General features: G+C 39.4%; 1 protein-coding gene across 3 annotated transcripts in view; it reads right to left on the bottom strand.

Moving 5' to 3' along the window:
* LOC308354762 (uncharacterized protein) overlaps nucleotides 1–25,423 on the bottom strand; it is a 40,045-nt gene extending 14,622 nt beyond the window's left edge. Inside the window, exons 1-3 of one of the 3 annotated variants that reach the window (XM_080822432.1) lie at nucleotides 24,294–24,426; nucleotides 22,119–22,177; nucleotides 2,686–2,786 (exon numbers count right to left, since the gene is read on the bottom strand). The gene's annotated coding sequence lies outside the window, so the exon portion shown is untranslated. Of the gene's footprint in view, nucleotides 1–2,685; nucleotides 2,787–22,118; nucleotides 22,178–24,293; nucleotides 24,427–25,387 lie in introns of those variants that run through there. The other 2 variants (XM_080822433.1, XM_080822434.1) reach the window with 2 other exon arrangements.

Below are 25,423 nucleotides of genomic sequence, written 5' to 3'. Positions count from 1 at the left end.
GATCTGTTCATCATCGAAGTCCAGGCCTCCTCAGGGACTTCAATATTTCAACACCTTCAAGAAGCATAAGGTACTGGCACAGACTCCAAACTCTGAGAAAGCCACATATGCAGAGGTAAATGTCCACCTTCATGTGGGTGGAAAGGTTGACTGATACCTGACTGATGCTCTAGTGTGCATAGTGGTGGGTCACTGACATTTGTAGCTCAAGAGGCTTATTAGGACTGATTGACCCAAGTGGAAGAGCATACTGTAGAGCCTGGCAAATAGCTCTTTATCAGGATGTTAATCCATCCCCATCTTGTAAGGCTTTACTGAAATTACACAGCTGGGCTGGGAGAGCCTGGCTGGACACTTGTCCCAGTACCTCTGTCTGAACATTACTTACAATTAAGAGAAGCATCACACATACTTAAAATAGCAATTTTTACAATATGTTTAGCAGTATCAGTTACAGCTACTTGGGTGTATGGAATGTCCATTTCATAAAACATGAGTTTTAGTTTCAAAGGTTGGAACAGCCAAATATGAAAATGTCAACAGCAGTGAGAGATCGCTGATAAACCATCAAACGTTCAATGTAGTCAATCTATGAGGATCTTGTGGGGCCCACCCTCCCTCACTCTCCACCAAATGTGGCCTTACCTCTAGCCATATGTCCCCTATCATTGTATTTTGTGAACACTTTGTTTTCAAGTTTTACAGATCTGTAGGCAGAGAATAATTATGCCCCCGAACAGCCTATACCTGGAGTCTCACTGATTTCTGATTTAGATGATTCAGAAGTTGGGACTGGGTTTTTTTTTGAGTTATTATATTTAGATGAGATTTTGGACTTAGAGTTAAAGCTGGAATAAATTAAGATCTGGGGGGTATGTTGGGACTTGGTGAATGTATTTTGCACAGGAAGGACATGAATTTTGGAGGGCTAGAGAGCAGACTTTTTTGGGTTGAACTGTGTTCCTCCAAAAAGATATGTCTAAGAGCTAACACACAGTACCTGTGAATGTGACCTGATTTGGAAATACGGTCTTTGCAGATGTAATCAAGTTAAGAGATGGTCATACTGGATTCAGTATTTCAGTGACTGGTATCCTTATAAGAATAGTGATGCATCTACAAGCCCAGGAATGCTAATGACAGTCAGCAACTACCAGAAGCTAGGAAGAAGCAAGGGAGTCTTCCCTAGATGCTTCAGAGTGCAAGGCTGTGCCAACACCTTGACTTTGGGCTTCTAACCTCCACAAAGAGAAAATAAATTTCTGTTGTGTAAGCCACATAGTTTGTGTACTTTGTTATGGAAGCCCAAGGAATCTAATACAAATGGCAAAGGAACTCCAGACACATAGCCTGGGGCACCAGATCTGCCAGGTCCTGGCAGATAGACGATCCAGACCCTCTACCTCTCTTTTGAGGATACCTCCGGGCATTGACTATTCAGGTATGGCACAGCAATTCTCATTCACACAGCAGATGCAGGCCATACTATTCAAGAGCTCCTAAGTAGTCTATCTTATACCCCTTAATTCCCAAACACATCCAGCCAAAGAATAATGCCACCTCTGCTGCCAAGGATACTTAGCAGTAGGCCAACTCTCTGCAGCATTCACTGAACATACACTCTGTATCACCCCCAGGAAGCAGTTACCATTAGAAGATAAAATGTACTATTGAAGGAGAACCTAAAAAGCTAAGTAGACAGCTAATACTCCCAGTGAAGCATACACTTAAACAGAAAGTATGGGCTCTCACTGCGGCAATTTTCCAAATGGGTGCTTCCCTACTGGATAAAATTATGAGGTTTAATTATGAGGTTGGAATATGGGGGAAGAAGAGGCACACTAGCTGTATGAGACTCAAACCATGTAAATAACCCTTCTTACTCTTAGTTTCCTCTTACCTACTTCTGAGAAACTGGACTGTAGGAACTTATGGGTGGTAAAGAGCTGATGGTGGAAGATTCTAACCTGGTACTTCTCTTACCACCTGGTTATACTTGCTGCATCTGAGAAGCTCTGAATATTGATGGTACATTCACAGACATGACATAACAGTATACAAGGTGGGTCCTAGTGTAATCCACATAACAGGGAAAGTATATGTTCTGGGATGGTACAAAATGTACAAGGAAGAAACTACTAAATGGTTACATGGTATATCTGGTTGAACAGCATGGGTTGAAAATTATTAAGGATGGGACAAAAAGGGAAAGTAGTTGCTTCAGGGATTGGTTATACTGATCACGTGGTCATAAAGGTAAAACTCCAGTTGTTGGGGAAGAAGCACCTTAGAACCTAGAAGACCAGGACTGGTGGGAGGACTATTAAATTTCCTTGGCTCTCATCTGCTGAACACTTGGGCTGGTACACATTAGAAAGTAGCATCCCTCCTACAAATCCTTCCTGGTACTTAAGATTCCTCAAATTATAATCCAACCTTTAGACACACAGGATTTGGATCCTGACTTATGACCCTGAAGAGCTCACTACAACTAAGAATAAACTTTCTAGTGAGTGGTGATGAACAATATCACATCATCGAGGACTTCCTGCTGGCCAGACAAGACAAAGTCTGTGTGACTGCTTCAGCTGGATTCCCAAACATGGAAAGTAAACAAACCAATCTCCCACCTAAGAGAGAACAGCTTTTCACAGTTAATCTCAATGGTATCCACAACATATTTACCTGGCTTAGATCTGGTTGGGGAACATGGCTACAATCTTCCCTCCAAATGGGACTGAGCATCCTGCGGATGTTTAGTGGTAATCATGTTCATCTAAGGTTGTCTAAGACAAATAGAAAGGATGGATGCAATTAATTAAGGTATATGATGGGATATCCTATGCTTCAAAAAAATCTTAGCTGTTGACATGAAAGTTTGGGGTAGAGTTGTAAAGAAATGGCTCTATCATGGCACACTAATGAGCTGGTGCATCTCCTGAGTCTTGGTGGAACATTCTACATTTCCCTTAAAGCAAGGGGAGATAAGCCTGGCAAGGAGCTGCCATGAGACAGTTTTTCATGCCTGTCTTATAGGAGACTGCTGCCACAAGGCAATTTCTCATCCAAGTGTCTAGTGTCAGATGAGTGCAGGACTTCCACCTTTCCCTTTCCCCTTTTCAGAGACAGCTACAGGGGACTTATTGAAGGGAGGGGGGGACCCCGATCTTTTACTTCTGAGCTGGAGATCAGGGCACACCATTTCTGCTTTGATCCTCTGAAGAGGTGTGGAAAGCCTCCGGGGAACAAAAGCCACACAGAGAACCTGCTTTCACTGAGCTAAGGCCCCTGACAAGGGGTGGGGAAACACCACCGGGCAAAGACACCTGAGAAGCAGCACAGCAGGTCCCTCTCCCAGAAGAGAGACTGGAAGAACAGGTGGACCATGGCTTTATGAATCCCACAAGACCAAAACTCCAGTGCCAGGGGAAAATAGTATACTGAGCTCCAGGTGTTTTCTCACACCTCAATTACCTTTCAGTCTAAAATTTTCCATTTCTTTTGTTGTTGTTGTTGTTAACATTTTTCTGTTTCAACTAGATTCTTATTTTACCAACTTATGTTTTTACGTTGCTTTTTAACTTTTATTTTTTATATCTACATTTTATAGATACATGCTTCATTTTAGTCCTTTTTTCACTCTATTCAATTTTACACACACACACACATATATAAGTTTTGCTTTCTTTGCAATTTTGTGATGTAGCATCTTCTAACACACAGACCAAAATCCAATCAGGAACAAGTGGACCACCCTGCTTTGTCCACCCTGCAAGATTATAGTCTCTCTCCCCCTACCCTTTTTTTATTGTTTTGTGTCGTTTTGGTTTTGTTTGCTTTTCTGTGGGGCTTCTGACCACTTCAGATTTTTCTAGGGTGTATTTTGCCTGGGTCGTGGTTGATATTTTGGACTCCGCTCATTCGCTCACCCATCCTTCTCTGGGAAAAATGACTAGGAGGAATTCACAACAAAAGGAAGAACCAGAGGCAATGTTCTCTGCCACAGAGCTAATCGATATGCATATAAGTAGATGCCAGAGATAGAACTAAAGATAGCAATTATCAAGTTAATAGCTAGGCTTGAAAAAAAGCATAAATGACAACACAGAATCTCTAAGGGTGGAAATGAGATCTAATCAGGGTAAGTTAAAAACGCTATGAATGAGACAGGGGAGGAGGCAAGATGGTGAAGGAGTAGGGGACCCTGGTTCAACTGGTCCTATGAATTTAGCTGGATATCTATCAAACCATTTGAACACCCACGAAATCAGCCTGATAGAACCATGAGAAACTATGGACTCTGAAAAACAACCTGAGGGTTTTGAAGGGGCGGGGGGGTGGGAGGTTGGGGGAACCAGGTGGTGGGTATTAGGGAGGGCATAGATTGCATGGAGCACTGGGTGTGGTGAAAAAACAATGAATACTGTTACACTGAAAATAAATAAAAAATTAAAAAAAAAAGAGTAACACTACATCAAAAACCAAAGATGTATTGTTATATGTTGTCCAATTGAACGTTTTTAAAAAATGAAAAAAATAAAGGGTAATTTATCACACACACACAAAAAGAATATATATCTGGATCTCTACAAGCAGAAAAACGACTGCTTTTTGCAAGGCAGGACATGTAGAGTCGTGAATCTGGGGGGAGATATCAGAAGATAAACAGAAGGGGGAGGGAGCCTCCACAAGCTGTCTCCTGGCAAGTGATATAACACTGGAATGCAAAATTGGAACCCTTAGAAATCTAATCCAGTGAGAGACATTCCTCCTGAAAGGGGCTCTGGAAATGAAATGGCAGAATTCTAGGTAGGGCACTGTGGTCTTGGGATACAATGAGCTGCAGAGCAGAAGGGGCTGGGGGTGCTGAACCAGCACAGTGCCCAGGCAGTGGAGCCAGGAAACAGGTTATGGTCAGCAAGCCCAAGAAGGGACTCTCAGCTTGGATCACCATAAACAATGCGCTGGGCTGGTCGATAACCGCTTTTCTCTTGAATAGCCTGAAAAAATCTGGAACCTGGCCTGCAAAAGCAATAGTAGCCCAGACAGGCTGGAAGAACAGGTGAACGACAATCCTATGGATCTCTTAAGGCTGTAAAAACCCAATGCCAGGGGAAAACTGTATATTGTACTCCAGGTGTGGCATCACAACTTGTTTATTTCTCAAAAAAAATTCTTTTTTTTTTCTTTTTCATAGGCTTTTTCTGTTTTGTTTTGTTTTTAACTTTTTACCTTTTCATTTCAACTACATGTTTATTGTATCAACTTACTTTTCATAGTCACTGTATAAATTGTATTTTTTCACACCTATATTTTTTATAGATATATACTTTATTCTAGGCCTTTTTTCACTCTATTCAATATTACATTTATATATATAAAAGTTTTACTTTCCTTGTAATTTTGGGACATAGTGCTCTGTAACACATAGACCAAAATACACCCAGGAACAACTGAAACATCTTGCTTTGTCAACAGTGAGAGATTACAGCATCTCTTCCCCTCCACCACCTTTAAAAATTTTTTTAATTTTCTTCTTGTGTCACATTTGGCTTTCTTTTTTCAGTGGTGGTTTCTGACTACTCTGAATTTTACTGGGGTGCATCTTGCTTGGGTCGTGGTTGATATTTTGGATGCTGCTCATTCACTCAACCATCCCCCAACAGAACAAGGAGGAGGAACTCTCAACAAAGAAAAGCATCAGAGAAAATGTCTTCTGCCACAGAACTAATGGATATGGATATAAGCAATATGTCAGAGTTAGAATTCAGGATAGCAATCATAAAGTCAATAGCTAGGCTTGAAAAAAAAACAGTGACAATATACAACCTCTAAGAGCAGAAATGAAATCTAATCAGGCTGAACTAAAAAATGCTATGAATGAGATATAGTCTAAACTGGATACTCTAGCAGCCAGGGTAAATAAGGCAGAAGAAAGAATTAGTGATCTAGAAGATAAGCTGACAGAAAGGAAGGAAGTTGAAGAAAACAGAGGTAGGCTGCTAGTAGCACATGAAAAAAGGATTGGAGAGATTAATGATGCCATGAAACATTCTAATGTTGCAAACATTCTTGGGATCCCCAAGGGGGTGGAGAGAGAGAGACAGAAAGTATATTTGAGCAAATCACAGCTCAGAATGTCTCTAATCTGGGAAGGGAAAAAAGCATTAGAGTCCAAGAGGCAGAAAGGACCCCTCCCCAAAATCAATAAAAATAGATCAACAACCCTACATATAATAGCGAAGTTTGAAAATTTTACAGCTAAAGAAACTACACTGAGAATAGCCAGGAAGAGGAGGTTCCTTACATATGGAGGGAAGAACATCAGAATAACATCAGACCTATTCATAGAAACCTGGAAGACCAGAAAGGGCTGGCAAGATATATTCAGGGTACTAAATGAGAAGAACATGCAGCCAAGAATACTTTATCCAGCAAGGCTGTCATTGAGAATGGATGGAGAGATAAAGAGCTTCCAGGACAGGCAGAAACTGAAAGAATATGTGACCACCAAGCCAGCCCTGCAAGAAATATTAAGGGGGATTTTGTAAGTGATGAAAGACCCCAAGAGTCACATAGACCAGAAAGAAACAAAGGAAATCTGTAGAAACGGGGACTAGGCAATACAATGGCACTAAATTCATGTCTTCCAATAGTTACTCTGAACGTAAATGGGCTAAATGCTCCCATGAAAAGACATGGGGTTTCAGATTGGAGAAAAAAGCAGGACTCATCCATATGCTGTCTACAAGACTCATTTTGAACATAAAGATACCTCCAGATTGAAAGTGAGGGAATGGAGAACCATTTACCATGCTAATGGACCTCCAAAGAAAGCTGGGGTAGCAATCCATATCAGACAAATTAGATTTTAAACCAAAGACTATAAGAGATGTAGAGAGTCACTATATCATACTTCAAAGGGTCTATCCAATAAGAAGATTTGACAATTTTAAATATCTATGCCCCAATATATAAACCAATGATATAAACCAATTAATGTATTATATTATATGGGAGCAGCCAATTATATAAACCAATTAATAACCAAAATTATATAAACCAATTAATAACCAAAATAAAGAAACATTGATAATAATACATTAATAGTAGCAGACCTCAGTACTCCACTCACAGCAATGGACACATCATCTAAGCAGAAGATCACCAAAGAAACAAGAGCTTTGAATGACACATTAGGCCAAATGGACTTTGTAGATATATACAGAACATTCCATCCTAAAACAATAGAATACTCATTCTTCTCGACTGTACATGGAACTTTCTCTAGAATAGAACACATACTGGGTCACAAATCAGGTCTCAATCAATACCAAAAGATTGAGATTATTCCCTGCATATCTTCAGACCACAATGCTTTGAAATTGGAACTCAACCACAAGAAGAAATTTGGAAGGAACTCAAACACTTGGAACTTAAAGAGCATCCTGCTAAAGAATGATTGGATCAACCAGGAAATTAAAGAAGAACTTAAAAAATTCATGGAAACTAATGAGAATGAAAATACATAGGTTCAAAACCTGTGGGATATGGTCTTAAGAGGGAAAGACACAGTCATCCAAGATTCTCTCAAAAAAATTAGAAAAATCCCAAATGCACAAGCTAATCTTATCCCTAAAGGACCTGGAGAAAGAACATCAAATAAAGCCTAAACTAAGCAGGAGAAGAGAAATAATAAAGATTAGAGCAGAAATCAATGAAACAGAACCAGAAGAATAGTAGAATGGATTAATGAAACTAGAAGCTGGTTCTTTGAAATAATTAATAAGATCGATAAACCTCCGGCTAGACTTACTCAAAAGAAAAGGGGAAGGACCCAAATCAGTAAAATCATGAATGAAAGGGGAGAGATCATGACTAATATCCAGGAAATAGAAACAATTATTATAAATTATCACCAACAACTATATCCAACAAATTGAGCAATCTGGAAGAAATCGATGCATTCCTGCAAACTTATAAACTACCAAGACTGAAACAGGAAGAAATAGACAATCTGAACAGACCAATAACCAGTAAGGAAACTAAAGAGGTAATCAAAAACCTCCCAAAAAAACAAGAGTCCAGGGCCAGATGGCTTCCCAGAGGAATTCTATCAAACATTTCAAAAAGAACATCAAAAATAATAATGATTAAAAAATAAAATAAAAAAGAACATTTAAAGTTCTAGAATTAAAAATTCTATTCAAAAAAGAAATGGAAGGAAAACTTCCAAACTTGTTCTATGAGGCCAGCATTACCCTGATCCCAAAACCAGACAAAGACCCCACCAAAATGGGGAATTACAGACCAATATCCCTGATGAACATGGATGCCAAAATACTCAACAAGATCCTAGCCAATAGGATCCAACAGTACATTAAAAGGATTATTCACCATAACCAGGTAGGATTTATTCCTGGGATGCAAGGGTGGGTCAACATTTGGAAATCAATCAACATGATAGAACACATTAATAAAAGACAAGAACCATGCGATCCTCTCAATTGATGCAGAAAAAGCATTTGATAAAATACAGCACTCTTTCTTGATTAAAACTCTTCAAAGTATAGGGAACTTTGAAGAGTTGAGGGAACTCTTGAGGGAACATACCTCAATATCATAGAAGCCATCTATGAAAGAGTTGAAGAGTTGAGGGAACTCTTGAGGGAACATACCTCAATATCATAGAAGCCATCTATGAAAAGCCCACAGCGAATATCATTCTCAATGGGGAAAAACTGAGAGCCTTTCCCTTAAGGTCAGGAACATAACAGGGATGCCCACTCTCACCACTATTGTTCAACAGAGTACAAGAAGTGCTAGTCTCAGCAATCAGATAATAAAAAGAAATAAAAGGCATTCAAACTGGCAAAGAAGTAGTCAAACTCTCTCTCTTCGCAGATGACATACTTTATGTGGAAAACCCAGAAGACTCCACCCTCAAATAACTAAAACTCATACAGCAACACAGCAATGTGGCAGGATACAAAATCAATGCACAGAAATCAGCTGTATTTCTATACACTAACAATGTAACTGAAGAAAGAGAAATTAAAGAATTGCTCCCATTTATAATTGCACCAAAAACTGTAAGATACCTAGGAATAAACCTAACCAAAGAGATAAAAGGTCTATACTCTAGAAACTACAGAACACTTATGAAAGAAATTGAGGAAGACACAAAGAAATGGAAAAACATTCCATTCTCATGGATTGGAAGAACAAACATTGTTAAAATGTCTGTCCTGCCCAGAACAATCTCCACTTTCAATGCAATTCCTATCAAAATACCATCAACATTATTCACAGAGCTGAAACAAACAATCCTAAAATTGTATGGACCCAGAAAAGACCCTGAATAGCCAGGGGCATGTTGAAAAAGAAAACCAAACCTGGGGTATCACTGGGGACTTCAAGTTACATTAGAAAGCTGTGATCATCAAGACGGTATGGTACTGGCATGAAAACAGACACATAGATCAATGGAACAGAATAGAGAGCTCAGATATGGACCCTCAACTCTATGGTCAACTCATCTTCAACAAAGCAGGAAAGAATATCCAATAGAAAAAGGAGTCTCTTCAATAAATGGTGCTGGGAAAATTGGACAGCCATATGCAGAAGAATAAAATTGGACCATTCTCTTACACCACACACAAAGATAAACTCAAAAGGGATGAAAGACCTTGATGTGAGACAGGAATCCATTAAAATCCTAGAGAAGAGCATAAGCAGTAACCTCTTCGACATTGGCCACAACAATTTCTTTCAAGACATGTCTCTAAAAGCAAGGGAAACAAAGTCAAAAATGAACTTTTCTGACTTCATCAAGATAAAATCTTCTGCATGGCAAAGGGAAACAGTCAACAAAACTAAGAGGCAACCCATGGAATGGGAGAAGATATTTGCAAATGACATTACAGATAAAGGATTGGTATCCAAGATCTATAAAGAACTTCTCACACTCAACACCTCCCCCCAAAAAAATAATCCAGCCAAGAAATGGGCAGAAGAAAGGAACAGTCACTTCTCCACAGAAGCCATACAAATGTCCAACAGACACATGAAAATATGCTCTACATCACTTCCCATCAGGCAAATACAAATCAAAACCATAATGAGATACCATCTTACACCAGTTAGAATGGCTAAAATTAACAAGACAGGGAACAACAAATACTGACAATGATGCAGAGAAAGGGGAACCCTTCTACACCTTTTGGTGGGAATGCAAACTGGTATAGCCACTCTGGAAAACAGTATGGAGGTTCCTCAAGAAGTTAAAAATACAGCTACCCTCTGACCCTATGACCCAGAAATTGCACTACTAGGTATTTACCCCAAAGATACAGATGTAGTGAAAAGAAGGGGTACTTGCACCCCAATGTTCATAGCAGCAATATCCACAATAGCCAAACTCTGGAAGGAGTCAAGATGTCCTTCAACAAATGAATGGAGAAAGAAGATGTGGTTCATATATACAATGGAATATTACTCAGCCATCAGAAAGAATGACTACCTACCATTTACACTGACATGGATGGAACTGGAGGGTATTATGTTAAGTGAAATAAGACAAGCAGAGAAAGACAATTACCATGTGGTTTCACTCATATGTGGAAAATAAGGAATAGCACAGAAGAGCATAGCAGAAGGAAGGGAAAACCAAATGGGAAGAAATGAGAAGGAGACAAACTATGAGAGATTCTTGACTCTGGGAAACAAACTGAGGATCGTGGAAAGGGAGATGAGTGGGGAGATGGAGTAATTGGGTGATGGGCATTAAGGAGGGCATGTGATATGATGAGCCCTGGGTGTTATATGAAACTAATGAATCACTGAATACTATATAAAAAATTAATGATGTGCTATATGTTGGCCAACTGAATTTAAACTAAAAAAAAGAAATAATTGAATAATAAACATCTGTATGGACTTAAGGATATTTATTTTTTCTGTGGGCTATAATTAAATACAATTGTTATTTATCTTCTTGCTCAAATCATTCAAGCTTTGGCCATTTCTTTTTAGTTTTTTCAGGTTGCCTCCTGTACCTTTTCAACATGTACTTACCCTTTTTTGGAGTACTTCCTTACCTTCTGATACCACAAGGTGGACTAGGATTATCTAGTACCTTTCTGTCTCAGTCCTGCAACCCATCATTTCTCCAAGAAATCCTTGTTCTTTTTATCAGGGAATAGTATTTACAAACCAAGATATTAGTATGAAATGTGTTCACTGTTATAGGGATATTAGCACTTCTAGGTCCTCTCTAGACAGAGCTTCGAAATACTGTATGAATACTAACCCATGCATGCACAGACATCTCTATTTATTTCTGTATCTCTCTATCCATATGCATATGTGTATATGTGAATATATGAATGTATGTATGTATATGCACATATATGTGCTACATTCAAAATACATGTGTAATTAACCACTTGTGCCAAAATTACTGTAAAATACTCCCACTTCCATGTGTTCCCTCTGTGTTGTATAAGTGCCTGACACAAAGCTTTTGATTGTTGAGACACCCATTTCAAAATAATATCCACCTTGAATAAACCTATTGCTACCTGTATGACACAGCTATTAACAAAACAATCAAATAAGGAATTAGGCTACCTCCACCTGTGAAGTACCCTCTTTCAGAAAGCCCTGGGTAACATATTACAACTGGCAGTCTTAGGGACTCAGCTTCTCCCTCCTGTGCCCTAGTTTCTGCTCTTATGATTTAAATTAGCTAATAAGGAGTAAACCCACAAGACCTTAGACACTTTACCCTTGGACTGTAATAAAGGCAGAGCCCCAGGTCCACTCTCTTCTCTACCAGTGACCTCACTACTATGTAACCCCTGGGTATGCAGTGTACCTTCTAAGATTTGAGAGTAATAAATCTATTCCTCAAAGTTCCCTGATGGTTTTTTAAAATGCATCTGCAATCATAACCAAGAGGGCTGGTCTAGCCACAATGCTGGCTTTGGTCAGGGAAATGTCTTTGGGTTCTCACTTCAAGGAACACAGGCCAGGCGAGTGCCTCAGGTGTTCCTAGCCAATAGCATCACTATCAATAGGTTGGGACTGAAGCAACCCTCCAGGATGCATTACTCTAGTGGTTCTGCAAGGATGGTCCCTAGACTAGAAGCATCAGCACCACATGGGAACTTCAAAGACAAGGAAGTTCTGGGGCCGCACTCCATACATACTTAGTCAGGCAATCTAAGTGTGGGACCCACAATCAGTGTTTTAACAAGCCCTCCAGGTAATTCCAATGCCTGCTAAAGTTTGAGAACCACTGCTGTACACCATAACTTATTGTTATTGTTTAAATGTCATCTCCTTGTTAATTCCAGCCAGACTACCATATTTAATAACCCTGTAACTTCCCATGTACCTTATCCTACTTGATATTTTCACTATTTATTTTCTACTAATACTATATAATTAACTTACTTATGATGTTTATTGCCTTTTGCTCTCTCCTCTAGGAAAACAGGGTTATTTTTACTTTTTTTTTTAAGATCTTATTTATTTATTTGAGAGAGACAGAGCATGAGCATGGTGGGGAGAGGCAGAGGGAGAAGTAGACTCCCTGCTGAGCAAAGAGCCTGATACCAGGCTCGATCCTAGCACCCTGGGATCATGACCTGAGCCAAAGGCATACGCTTAACTGACTAGCCACCCAGGTGCCCCGAACAGGGTTATTTTGAGTCAACATTATTCACGGCTAGGTCCAGTGGTTGCTGGAATTAGCTCATACCAGCTTAAAAGGGTTCATGTGTATATCTCTCCCCAACTCCATGCTCAGTACTGTCAGGTTGGTAGCCTAAAACTGGCTATGGTGGGTGCATTAATACTCCAGAAATCAGAAAACACTATAAATCAGACGGTAGTATTCTCCTAAGAGAACTAATTGTTAAACATTTACCAGCATACCACTGACAGTATCCTGAACACATAAAATACTGTCTGGCAAAAAGCAATGCTCAATTAACAGTTAAAGAACTAAGGGATACAAACTAATTTCCATCAAAAGCACAAAATGATATATTACTGTTTGGGGCAGTTTTGTAGTACCTATGAAAATTAAGAAATGGCCTAGTTTTGACCTATGACTCAGTTATTCAAATTCTGGAAAATTTTTCCTTTAGATTGATACATATGAAATTAGGTTTACATAAGGTTATTCAATGAAACATTGTTAGTAACAGAAAAGACTGTAAACAAGTGTCATTCAAGGGATGATTGGTTAAATAATGAAGGACAAATGCATACAACAGAAACCAGGCAGCTATACACAATGAGGAACAAAAGTAATAAGAAGTAAAGTAAAGATTTCCAAAAATTCCTCCATAAAATGATTAGGAAAACCAGCAAAAATTTTAAGAATCAACTTTTTTAAAAGTTTGAAACTTATCAAATGCTTACAGAAATCCAGGGAGCATTTTTATTCAATAAACACTGTTAGTTTCATGAAACACTGCTGAAGGGAGATTTGTGGCATTTTTACATGCTTCATTCCTATCCTTTACAATCCAGCTCCACAGGATGCTTGAAAATAAGCAGCTTGTAATTTCAGTGAAAAGCAGCAACCAGGCGGCCACCAGAAAGAGCAACAAGGGATGGAGTTCTTTCAAAGCCTCAATCCCAGAGAAATGTCATTATTTACATGTCTGATGGTTTCCTGGACGACTCTACTGTCTTGAAGCTAACTTGGAGCTTCTACAGTACAAACAGCCTTTTCCTCAGACGACATGCTTGGAAAAGAATTAAAGAAAAATTATTAACTTTACAGCTGCCTGCAGTGGTAAATAACAGTTGGAGCAAGCAAGAGGCTAATTTAAAAGCTGAAAAGGGAAAAGCAAGTAATTAGATGCCCACAGGAGCTTTGAAAGCTTCAACATATTCCTGGGAATCTAGAAAGCCATATGCATGTCCAGGAGAGTGCACACGCTCAGGAAAGATCTAAGAAGATTCTAAGTTCTTATCCTCAGCTGACCTTGAAGCTATGTGCATGTAGGAAGCAAAGACTATGGCAGAGTTGTTCACAGCATGTCTGAGTATTGAAGGTGGGTGCCAACAATGCACAGAGAGCCCCTGGGCATAGACAAGGAGACTTATTAACCCCAGGCATTTAAGAAAATCTGATAAATCATTAGCTGACTAACCTACTGAGTAGAGATTTCAGTGGCTGCACATGATAAAGAATACAGACTTTACACAATCAGTGTAGAAAACTCACCAAGCAACATAATAATGACAGCAATAACCATGAACACTAGGGAGAAGAGACTCTGAAAGCCGTCAAATAATATTATTTAAAATGTCTGGTTTTCAACAAAAATTACAAGACAGGGATGCCTGGATGGCTCAGTCATTTAAGCGTCTGCCTTCTGATCAAGTCATGATCCCAGAGTCCTGGGATCGAGTCCCACATCAGGCTCCCTGCTCGGCGCGGAACCTGCTTCTCCTTCTGCCTGCTGTTTGTGCTTTCTTTCTCTCTCTCTCTCTGTGACAAGTAAAATGAATAAAATTTTTTTAAAAAATTACAAGACAAATGAAGAAACAAGAAATTATGTCTGATACAAAAGGGGGGTAAAAACCCAATTGATACAAACTGTCCCTAAGGACACACAGATACTGGACTCACTAGACAAAGACTTTTAAATCAGCTATTTTAAAAATGTTCAAACAACTACAGGTAACCACATCTAAAGAACTACAGGAAAGTATGAGAACAACGTCCTTCTATGTAGACAATACCAATAAAGAGATAAAAATTATTTTTTAAAAACCCATAAAGATACTCTAGAGTTTAAAAAATACAGTAATTGGAAATTAGAAATTCATTAGAGGGGCCCAACAACAGATTTGAGGTGGCAGAATAAATAACCAGACAGACAGGTCAACTGATGGGAAACAGACAGGTCAACTGAATTTATCTAGTCTGAAGAACAGAAAGAAAAAATGAAGAGCTGAACAGAGCCTTAGAGATCTGTGGGACATCGAGTGTATGAACACATGCATAATGGGAGACCCAGAAAGAGAAAAGAGGAAGGAGCAGCTGAAGAAACAATGGCCAAAACCTTCCCAAACTTGATGTAAGATCCACATCCACAAAGCTGAACAAACTACAAATAACCCCCCCCTAAAATCAGTTAACTACACACATCATAAACTGCTAATGGTTAAAGACAGGGTCTTGGAAGCAACAAGAACAAAGCAACTCATTGTGTGTAATGGATTTTCAGTAAGATTAACAAGTCAGTTTGCATTAGAGACCACAGAGGCAAGAAGGCAGTAGGGAGGACATATTTAAAGTGCTGAAAAAACTATCAGCCCAAACTATCCTTAAAAAATGGAGGAGAAATTAAAGCATCCACAGATGAACAAAAACGGAAAGAATTCATTGCTACCACATTCATCTCACAAAAAAATACTAAAGGGAGTTGTTCAGGCTAAAATGAAAGGACATTAGACAGTACCAGAAATCCACACAAAGAAACAAAGAGCACTGGTAAAGGTAATCTTATCTAAGTAAAAGATAGTATAAATGTATTTTTTGCCTGTAATTCTTTTTTTCTCCTACCCGATTTGAAAGACACTTTGTAAAGAAAAAATATAAAAGTATTAAGGGCATACAATACATGATGATATAATCTGTATGACAATAAAAACACAAAGGAAGGGTAAGGGAATGAATAGAACTATATAGGAGTAAAATTTTTATATGCTATTGAAATTAAGTTGATTCCAAACTTGACTGTTAAAAATTAAGATGTTAATTGTAGACCCAGGGCAACCATCAAGAAAATAACTAAACATAGCAAAAGAAATGACAAGGGAATAAAATGGTACATTAAAAAATATCTACTGAACAGAAAAGGCAATAGAGGAAGAGAGAAACAAAAAAGATCTAGAACACAAAGAAGGAAATGAGTAAATCCTACTCTATCAGCCATTACACTAAATATAAATTGATTAAACAGTCTAATTAAAAGGCATAGATAGTGGATATCATACTGGATAAAAGCAAAACAAAAATGTGATCCTAGTAAACAGTGTCTGACAGATACTTGAGATCCAAGGACATAAACAAAAAATAAAAGGATAAACAAAGATACACCCACGCAAACTGATGAGAAAGACAGTCTCATGCATGCAGTCTTTCACCCCCACTCACCTACATAAGAATGAGCCTTGGGCCTGGAACACTTCCATACAAAGAGACAGAGAGACCACACAGCCTGTATAAGCCATTTACCTTAAGGAAATATCTTTTATTTAAGTGTTCCTTCTTTCTGATTAAGCATGTAATAAATGCTCCTCCAGTAGGACCTCCGCTTTCAGTATTCTGGACTCCACAAGAGTGGGGTTGGATTCCTGCTATAGCATAAGAGGAATGCATAGGCCAACTGCCCTGCATCAGCTGCTGGGGCACCAACTAGCTTTGGGGGACCAATGGCATATTATCAGAACTAATCTTGCTCTATCTCTTCTCTAAGTATATAAAAAGCACTGTTCCATCCAGTGCTTGACTCTGTTGTGTTTTCCTTGGTGATTCATAAGAAGATACAATGGGCAAAAGTATTTAAACTTCTATTCCTGCAGGCTGATCTAGTGATGGTGTTTGCTACCTCCAGCATGGTCAGTCTTCCCCAGCATTGGTAGCTTGTGCCTAGTGTTCTGCTCGACATGTCACCAAAAACAGCTAGAAAGGCCTATATTAGTATCAAGTAAAAGAGACTTTAAGACAGAAATTGTTACTTTGAAGAAAACACAGGGTTGAATCTTCAAGATTTTGGATTAGGCAATTGTTTCATAGGTATGACACTTAAAGCATGAGCAACTAAGAAAAGATAAATTGGAAAATTTATCTTTACATTAAACTAGAAAACTAAAATTATAATAAAATTATAATTTTGTGCCTCAGAAAACATTACCAAGAGGCACCTAGGTGGCTCCATTGGTTAAGTGTCTGCCTTCAGCTCAGGTCATGATCTTAGGCTCCTGGGATCAAGCCCCATGACACACTGCCTGCTTGGCAGAGAGTCTCTTTCTCCCTCTGTCCCTCCCCACTGCTTGTGTTCTCTCTCTTGAGCTCTCAAATGGGGAAGTAAAAATCTTAAAAAACAAAAACATTACCAGGAAGGTGAAAAGACAATCCATGAAATGGGAAAAAATATTTACAAATTATATATCTGACAACAGTCTGTATCCAGTTTATATAAAGAACTCTCATTACTCAATGATAAAAAATAAACCATGGGCAAAGAATTTGAATAGACATTCCTCACAAGAAGATACACTAATGGCCAACAGGTGCATGTAACGATGTTCAACAATTTTAATAATTCAGGAAAATCAAATCAAAACCACAATGATATTTCCATTCCATACCCACTAGAATGGCTGTAATAAAGAAGATGAACAATAACAAGTGAGTTGAGGACATAGAGAAATTGGAACGCTTATATATTGCTGGTTAGAGTGCAGAATTATGCAGCCCATCTAATGGACAGTTTGGTAGTTCCTCCAAAAGTTAAATATGAAGTTACCATATGACTCAGCAACTCCACTCCCACTCTGAAGTACAAACCCAGAGCAGTAAAATCGTATGTTCATGCAAAAGCTTGTCAAAGCAGCTTTATTCTTAATAGACAAAAGGTGGGAAAAACACAGATGCCCATAATAATGGATTGTGTTGTTGTGCTTGTTGTGGTTGTTGTTTATTGCCTTGTCAATTTTTTGTCTGGCGATTTTCTTTTTTTTTTTTAATTGTGTTATGTTACTCACCGTAAAATGCATCATTAGTTTTTGATGCAGTATTCCAAGAGTCATTGGAATAACATGGAGGACATTAAGAGAAGGAAAGGAAAAGTGAAATGGGGGAAATCAGAGGGGGAGACAAACCATGAGAGACTGTGGACTCTGGGAAACAAACTGAGGGGTTTAGAGGGGAGGGAGGAGGGGGGATGGGTGAGCCAGGTGTTGTACATAATAATGGATAAACCAAATGTGACGTATTTGTATAACATAACAGAGCCATTAAAAAAAAAGAAGAAGTACTAATATAAGCTACAGTAAGGGCAAACACTGAAAACATTATGCTAAGTCAAAAACACCAGACACAAAGACCTCAGATTTTATGATTTCACTTATATGAAATATCCACGATGGGCAAATCTTTACAGACAAAAAGTCAATCAGTGGTTGCCTGGAGTTGAGGCAAAATAGGAGAGTAACTACTAATGGATGCAGTGTTTTGTTTTGGGATGATGAAAATGTTTTGGGAGCACCTGGGTGGCTCAGTGGGTTAAAGCCTCTGCCTTCGACTCAGGTCATGATCTCGGTCATGATCTCGGTCAGGGTCTTGGGATCGAGCCCCGCGTCAGGCTCTCTGCTCAGCAGGGAGCCTGCTTCCCTTCCTCTCTCTTGCCTGCCTCTCTGCCTACTTGTGATCTCTGTCTGTCAAATGAATAAATAAAATCTTTTTAAAAAAATGAAAATGTTTTGAAAATAGATACTGGTGATGGTTGCACCACTATGCAAAAATACTGAAAAACACTGAATTGAACTCTTGATTTTCCTTCCTCCCTCCCTTCCTCCCTCTCTTTCTCCCTTTCTTTCTCTTCCTTCTTTCCTTCCTTTCCTTTCCTTTCTTTTCTTCTTCCTTCCCTTTCTTTCCCCTTTTCTTTCCTTTTTCTCTTTCTTTTCTTCCTTTCTCTCTCTTTCTTCTTTCTTCCTCTCTCTTTCTTTAAGTTTTATTTTCAGGTAATCTCTACACCCACTGTGGGGCTCAAACTCATAATCCTGAGATCAAGAGCTGCATGCTCCATATTCTACAGACTGAGCCAGCCAGGCATCACTGAACAGAACACTTTAAAAAGGTGAATTTTATGATATGTGAATTCTATCTCTATAAAAAAAAGTTTTAAAATAAACTACATAGGGACGCCCAAGTGGCTCAGTGGGTTGAGCTTCTGCCTTCGGCTTGGGTCATGATTTCGGGGTCCTGGGATTGAGTCCCACGTCGGGCTCTCTGCTCGGCGGGGAGCCTGCTTCCCCCTCTCTCTCCGCCTGCCTCTCTGCCTATTTGTGATCTCTGTCAAATGAATAAATAAAAATCTTTTAAAAAAATAAACTACATAAATTTTACTATGTACCGGTTTCAAAATATCTCCAGTATATATTCTTAAATGCAAAAATTAAGGTGAAGAACAGGTTACTACATAGTATGCTTTTATCTTTTGGGGAAAAAAGGATTAAAAATAAGTACATACATATACACACACATACATATATAAGCATGAATACACATGTGTATATATTCACACATATATACATATAGATACATGTAAGAAAAAGGTAGAAATGCATATTTATGTGTATATAGTTTATATACATGCTTACATCTATCTACCCAGATAGATAGCTATAAAATCCATATTTATCTGTCTCTGCATTAAAATAAGGAGAAAATACACATACACAAAATTTGTTCCCTATAATTACAAGAGGAGGTTGCAGTGAACGACAGACATGGAAGTTAGAATTCACTTCTATTTATATGTTCATATTATACTGATTTTTCCAATGTGAATACATTACCCAGTACATACACACAGATAAAAAAAATAAATAAAACCATGATAGTTGGTATACATTAATGGTTGGCATCACTATGGCAACTCTATGTGTCATCTCCTGCAAAGCATTTCGAGAATGCTATCACCATCTGAAAATATCAATCATATATCCACATGCTATAGTTTTAGGCTTTTAGATATATGACTAGCCAGACCATAGTTTTTCCATTTCTAATCAGCATCTTCTACATTAAAGTGCAATTTAATAACTGACAAAAATTGAAATAAAAAATTTGCATTCACTAAAGATTTTTTAAAATATTTTATTTGTTTATTTGATAGAGAGAGAGAGAGTGAGAGAGGGAACACAAGCAGGGGGAGTGGGAGAGGGGAGAAGCAGGATTCCTGCTGAGCAGGGAGCCCGATGTGGGACTCAATCCCAAGACCCTAGGGTCATGACCTGAGCCGAAGACAGACACTCAACAACTGAGCCATCCAGGCACCCCTCACTAAAGATTTTAAGTCAAGTCTTTTAAACATACTTATGCAAAGAAATTGGAAAACTTAAAAAAATGTAGAATTTTTTAAATAAATGTGTCCCTAATTGAACCAAGAAGTTCAGAAAACCTGAAAAAAAACATATACCATCTAAGAAATCAAATTAGTAATCAAATCTATCCTTAAGGATATAGAAAAACCATTAGGTGTAATGAACCTTTACAACTTAAGGTGTAGGAAGAAACTTACTTAATGGGGTAATTGGTGTGTACCAAAACCCACAGAGACTATCCCAGTGTTTGCTAACACTTCCTGAGTAACCTCTGAAAATCAGGCACAAGGTAAGGATGCCTGGTTTCGTGCAATAAGACTGGAAAAAAGGTGAGAAAGGACAAGACGAACCTAAAGAGAAATGAATTAAGAACTAATGGAATGAATTAGAATGCCCAGGAACAGATGTGTGCAGAAATGGTAATATACTGATAGTTGTATTATTATAATTCATTGAGAAAAACATTAGTAAAGAATTGTTTTTTTATGTGTTAAAAGGTAAAACTAGATTCCCTCCTCATATTATCTACAATAACGATTTCCATATTGATTCAAGGCTTAAATATTTTTAATAGTATTAATATTAATTAAACAAAAATTTTAAATATCAAATTATCTTAAGTTAGGGAAGAATTTTAAAATTGAAAAAGAAAATGGAAAAGATCCATGGGGCTCCTGGGTGGCTCAGTGGGTTAAAGCCTCTGTCTTCGGCTTGGGTCCTGATCCCAGAGTCCTGGGATCAAGCTCCACATTGGACTCTCTGCTTGGCGGGGAGCCTGCTTCCCCCCACCCCCACCCCTGCCTACCTCTCTGCCTACTTGTGATCTCTGTCTGTCAAATAAATAAATGTTTAAAAAAAAAAAAAAGAGAGAGAGAGAGAAAGAAAAGATCCAAAGATTGGTCTACATAAAAATATAAAACTCTAATAAGGCCAAAGACACTGTAGAGGTAAAGGTCAAAGGACAGACTTGGAGAAAATGTTCACAACAAATATAAAAGAGAATTACTGTCCAAAATATATGAAGTATTCTTAAAAATTAATATAGAAAGATTAAAAATGAAGTCATTCACAAAAGCAATGAAAACCCCATAAATATATGATGTATAAGCTCATTAGTTATCTCAGCAATGCAAATTAAAATGATGAGTTTTTCTCAGAAGTTAGTCTAAAGTCTAAAGTCTGACAATATCAAGTGCTGACAAGTAAGCAGGGTTAAGTAACAGTCACACATATAATGCCACAGTGTAGGTGAGGAAAATATTTATGCAGAGCCATTTAAAGGACAAGTGGGCCATTCGGTCTTCTTCCAGATATTCTATACCGCTGAACCATGCAAGACCATTAGAAAACTACGTCCTCGAACTCTGTTATGAACCAACACTAGGGTCCCCACACCAAAATTCCTATGTTGAAGCCCTAATCCCTAGTGTGATGGTATTTGACAATGGGAACTTTGGGAGGTAATTGGGTCATTAGTATAGAGCCCTGAGATTAGTACCCTGAGAAGAAAAGACACAAGAGAGCTTGCTGCCTACTCTCTCTCCCCATCATGTCAATGAGAAGAGATCCAGGTGCAAACTGGATGAGGGTCCTCACGAAGAACCAAATATGTTGGCATTTTGATCTTGGAGTTCCCAGACTCCAGAACTATAAGAAATAAGTGTTTGTTGTTTAAGCTATCAGTCTCTGACAATGTGTTACAGCAGTGCCAGTGTTTTAATGCCCTAAAAGACTCTTTTCTCTGGTTCTCCTTTGCTGTTAGAAAGATCAGAGGCAAACTTGCAGTTCAACTTTGTTAACTCTGGGATTTTGACCAGCATTTATCTATACGCTGCCTTTGCTCAGCTCTTGACCTGACAGTCTATAGTGTCTCTGATTTTGATTTTTCATCCATTTCTAATTTTCTATTTTAATTTCAGTTCCCTTTCAAACCTCACAAAATCCACTGTAAAACAGGGCAGGAATAAACTCACCTGTGATTTGTTCATTTCCTGTTGCTCTTGGAAAACTGAAGAGAACTGTAAATGTACAGCTGGAAAAGAAGGAAAGAAAATGAGGTCCTGCGCAACCAGGTGCAGCTCTTGGAATTATCTGCCTAGTGAGCTTCACACTAGGGAAGCTACGCACAAAGCCCTTGTGGGCCAGGCCCTCCAACCCTAGGGACAGGACAGAGCCTGTGGAGGAGCACCCAGTGTCTATGCTGACTCTGGTCATAGAGAACTTAGAATGCGATTTTTAGTTAAATGAATGTAAACATTCCTGACTAAATTCCTATTAAGAAGAATTTGTTTTCCCCTCTAATGACCAAAAAAAGTAAAAAACAAAATAATACAAAAAACCAAGGTAAAAATCACTGAGAACTAATTAAACAAAGAATATAGGGAAGACATTGCTTTTATTTCTCTGCATGCCTAGTAACACTGTTTGGTCTTTGAGTTAGAAAATCCTCATCAGCATCCCCTGCAAAGGGATGGGGTACTCTGTTCATTCTAACTTGGTTATGGTTTCTCAAAAAGATCTTTTAATAGAAAATTTCAGGTGATGTCATTGTTTTTTGTTTATTTGTTTTTTGTTGTTGTTGTTGTTTAAAGAAGGTGATGTCATTGTTAAGGGGGCACAGCAAGGAGTTCTCTAGGCATGCCACAATAAATCATGTGACTCTAAACAAGTCATTTACCTTTTGGTCCACTTTCTTTTGCACCTCTTAAATAAAGGCAAAATTTTGAAATCTTTGAAGTCTTTACACATTAGTTATTTGATTTTTTTTTTACTGTCAGACTAGAAGGAGCAGTGATGCATGGCTCTAGGTGGTAGAGCGAGCACAGAGTGAAGGGAGTGTGGCTGATGGGAGTGAACAAGGAGGGCAATTTCTCCTTCTGTGGCTGGTGATTCCTTTTCCTGAACTGTGTCCTCACCATGTCTCCTGTGAGGTACCCTCAGCTGTGCTGCCTATGCTTTGCTCATGCTGGCAGCCTTTTTTCAGTTCTTAAAGCTGATCAGTGGACAGCCTACAGTGATTTCTGGTTAAGGTGACATCACCCAAGCATTGCTCATTCTGTCAGAGGACCAAGAATTACTTCTGTCCTGGCAGTTTTAGGATATAGTCTTTCCTGGGCCTCTTTTCTCTTTGTGTGACACTCTGGTGAGAGGTCTCACTCAGGTCAAGGGTTGATCTTCCAGATAAGGTTCCTGGGGACTACTCTTTCTTACCTCAAGAGCTGTTTTGCTCTAAAAGAGCTGGCACCTGAGCCATGGGGACAAATTAAACACGATTGGAACTTTCAAACAGGGCTCCCAATCTGACTTGCAGGGCATACTTTCCCCCAAAATCAGGGGCTCGGCCATCTACAAATTCAAATGAAGGCCTCCAAAGACAAAGGCTAGATAGGGCAGACCTGGCCCAGAAACTGTGCTGCCCGACTCAAGGGCTGAGAAGAAAAATAAAAATCCCATAAACACAAGGGCCAAGAAATTATTCAGTCCCCATATACTTCCTGCATCAATTATTTTCCTGGAACCCGTAAAGGCAGTATCAGTGCTCAATGCTATGAATAACAATGATGGGTTTTAGGCAGGGCGGTTTATTAGAAAGAACATGAGATGGGCCGAAAAACAGGTGGAAAACTAGATTCCCTCTGCTGCTGGCTGTGTGATCCTGGGTAAATCACTTCACCTTTGAGCCTCAGTTTTCCCATTTTCTTAACACGGAAACAGCTAACTTATCTCAAGTATGGAAATAAGATCTCGTGATGACAAAAACCTAAATGCATATAACATATACGTTAACAGCGCAGAACCACCAGAGGTTGGTATTAAACCAACAACCGCAGGTCAGGTATTAAAATATTCTCATTCTGCACAACCCAAAACTGAATGTCATTCCCAGAATTGCTCAGTAACTTGAACCGAGCTCCGGCCCAGTGCGGGCCCCGTCCCGGCAGCCGCGAAACTGCGCAGGGACTCTGCCACTTCCCGGGACCTGCGCCCCCGCGTCCCCACGCTGGACGCCCGCCCCTTCCTCCTTTAGGCTAAGGCCGCCCCCACCCTCCCAAGTGCCAGAGGTCCCGCTGCGCGGTCCCTTCTACTGCCCACCCCTTCACCCCCGCCGCCCCTGAGACGCACGGACCCTCCTGGACTCCGGGACTCACCCGCTACTCCCCTATTCTGTCGCACTGGTCCCTAGGGAGTGCAAAGACTCCGTGACCCCGAAAGCGCCACCCACGCAAAGGTGTACCCTGGGGAAAGACAGTTTACAGACGCCGAGTGAAAGGGAGAGCGCGCAAAAGCAGCCGGGAAGTCCAACACCAGAGTGAAAACTACATTTCCCATAAGTCTTTGCTCCCATATCTTTGGGGTATTTAAAAACCACCTCCCTCTCCCCCCAACCCAGCTCTTTTTGGTTTGAATCGACAGATCCAGCCTTACTCCGGGAGCCCCAGAGCATTTTATTCAAAGAATACAATAAGGCTTGTGCCCCAAGTGATGCCTCCCTCTCTCTGCCTGCAGCCTTCCTTGACCTACCCACGTGTCTCCAAGGCCTCGAATAATAAACTTGTCTATTTCAATTTCTTTTGTGGTCTTTTGTTAAACCGCAAAGAACTACCTTTTTCCATGTTACTTAGATAAGACTCGCCACAGGCCCCTTGTTTACCTATGACAAAACCAGACACAAACCCACCAAATTCCCATTCTATGTCTCATAAATAATCAGCCAAACCATTTGCCCCCGTGACCAATCAGAATAAAATACCTGTAAACTTAACTTGACCAAGCTTTTTTTCTCCCCCACACGACCCTGAAATTTGACTTACCCCTAAGCTTAATCAAGTATAGGAATGCCAGACAGTCCCTCCCAAAACTTGGCTGACAAGAAAGATATTTCTTTTTTTTTTTTTAATTTCTTTTCAGCATAACAGAATTCATTGTTTTTGCACCACACCCAGTGCTCCATGCAATATGTGCCCTCCCCAATACCCACCACCTGGCTCCCCCGACCTCCCACCCCCCTGCCCCTTCAAAACCCTCAGGTTGTTTTTCAGAGTCCATAGTCTCTCATGGTTCACCTCCCCTTGATCTTGCCACCCAATCCCCTGCTCCTGACACCCAGTTCTTTCTTGCCTTGTTACAGCTCCATTAAAAGAATGAGTTTCTCTCTTTAGTTTCCATTGTTGTGTTACCAGTGGGAGAGTCTACATCGTGTGAATGGAGGTATTGATTCTTGGATTACCCACAAAAGATTTACCTGAGGATCCACGCTCCAATAAATACAGCCGGAAAG

The sequence above is a fragment of the Martes martes genome (genome assembly GCF_963455335.1).
Source record: "Martes martes genome assembly, chromosome: 14".
Lineage (NCBI taxonomy): Eukaryota > Metazoa > Chordata > Mammalia > Carnivora > Mustelidae > Martes > Martes martes.
This window is presented reverse-complemented; position numbering and strand designations above follow the sequence as displayed.